This window comes from Clytia hemisphaerica, unplaced genomic scaffold (assembly GCF_902728285.1).
Source record: "Clytia hemisphaerica strain Z4C2 unplaced genomic scaffold, Clytia hemisphaerica genome assembly, whole genome shotgun sequence".
Classification (NCBI taxonomy): Eukaryota; Metazoa; Cnidaria; class Hydrozoa; order Leptothecata; family Clytiidae; genus Clytia; species Clytia hemisphaerica.
The window spans coordinates 683,387-685,651 of record NW_027103286.1 but is presented as its reverse complement, the minus strand read 5'-3'; positions in this window follow the sequence as shown (position 1 = coordinate 685,651).

Here is a 2,265-nt window from a genome sequence, read left to right as displayed (position 1 = left end):
AGAGGAGGAAGTGAGCCAAGGAGGCATTTACAGTGAGGCTGGAACTTCGATTTTTGAGGATTACGATTTTACCAGTTTTTTAGCGATTTTTGCCTCGCTAACCCAAATCTCGCAACCTCTTTACCATACTGTAAGGAAGATCGAAATTAGAGTTTTTCAGCGTTCCGAAAAAAACGCATAGCAGAAATTTTTTCATCTTCACAGGATCGATTCTCAACAACAAAATACACCTTTTGGTCTTTGAGTTTGTTTCTGACGTTTTTCCTTCAAAGAATATTGATCACTTTCCTTTTCCCCTTGAGCGCGCGAGAAAAAAATGATTAGCTCGCATTTTCGCGCGGGCGAATAAAGATGAGGCGGCGTTCTTGCACTGAGGGTGCTGCTTAGTTTCCGCCCTATTTTGCGCCCACGATAGAATGGTCCAAACACGAGGGTATTCCAAATGATAAACTATGTCGTTCTGTAAGTGTTTATTTTTTAAGAGATACAAATAGTATATGGAATATTATTAACTTATTTATTTAAGTATTTTGGAGTGCAAATTTAAATATATGGTTAAATAAAAAACAAATAATAACAGTTTTGTTTATTCCTCAAACCCCCAGGAAAAGATTTTTTGCCGACTTAGCTATTTTACAAATCTCGGAAAAGAACTCCCATAGGAATTCCGATACCTAACCCGATTGGTTAATTTCGGAACGGCTTCAAGAAAGTCATAATGGCAGATAATTTTTAAATTTTCTGAGGAATTGTGTGTAATTTATTGATGTTGATGGCTTGTTGATTCTTTAAAGGAAAAAGATAACAGGTATAGCTTTTTCTAATCCTGGAATATCGAGGTTCCAGCTACACTGATTTAGAGGACAGTACCAATCTTTGTTGGTACTACTGTATATAATATACTGTTTGATAAAAAATGGAATTCAGCAAGAGATAACCCTGAGCATTTAAAATGAGTCCAAAGTTTACAGGAATCACAAAAAATAGAGTTGCCTTCATTAACTGATTTAGAGCATACTGAGCAAGGATATTGTGTGGGCATAAAGTGAAACTTACCAATTTGTTTACTTGATCAGCACGTGCACGTTTCTCCGCCATCTTGAATAAAACTTTTTCGCGCTTTGTTTTGGTACCGCGATTGAGATGTTCAATAGTATTGAGGGCGTTATTTTTCAGGGCAGAAAGGCACATTGAGTTTCAAGCCGAAGGCTAGAGGTCAATCTCTTTGGTAGGATTTGAAGCCAACAAATCCTACCAAAGTTGCGCGGCCTTGAGCGACCCGCCTGGTTTTTACACAAATGACAGATTGAAACTAAAATTTACCGCTTAATTTCGAAAAATATATCACTCGAAGACAAAGGAATTGCTAGATTCAATCCGTCATCAAAAATACGGCGCATATTTTAAGGCTTCAATTTTTCTTGCCTGAGAAAGGTTAGAGATTGACCTCTAGCCCTTCGGGCTTGAAACTCAATGGAAAGGCAGTGTTTTATTAAAAAAGGCGGTTGAATGGGCGTAAACTTATTAATTTCGGACGCCGTAATCTTGTCAAAATCATTTTCGGAACAGTTCGGAAGAAAAGATGGCGGACGTTGGCGTACTCGCTCGTTTCGCTTCATGCTCGTTGTTCCACATTTTCATTCTCATAAGTTAGCAACTATGAAACTTAACCCTAACTGTTACTGATAATAACCAAACAAATCCCGTCTAAGTCCGGTCCGTATAAAGATTGAAAAATTTCACTTGCAATCTGGTGGATGATATCGTCTGCATGCCAACCAGCTCAATTTTGCACTCGTTTCGCTCGCACACCTTGTATTGTTGTATTGTCCCTCATCATTCAGAGTTTTGAAACTTGGCAACTACGAGAAAACATTTCTAACAGACAGCACAGCCCATGCCAAAGAAGTGGTTGAATCTGCTTGCTTGAGGAGGGGAGGTTAAAGTACTCAAAAATTATTTCTATACATCCTTACCACACCATAATCTAGTTCAAAAATCTTTAACATAAAGCGACAACTGACAAGGGGGTACTAGGGTTGCGAGCTGACAGGGGGGGTGCCGCCCGACTTTCGAACTTTGGACCCTTACCGGGACTAAAAAGGTGAAAACAAAGGAAAATTTTGGGAATTTTGCGACCCTTAGCGGGACTAATTTGACCAACTTCGACCAAATTCTGATCTTTCAGGGGATAATAAGTTGAAATTTTCCTATTTTTCTGACCCTTAGTGGGACTGAAATAAGATTTTCTGATATTTCCGACCC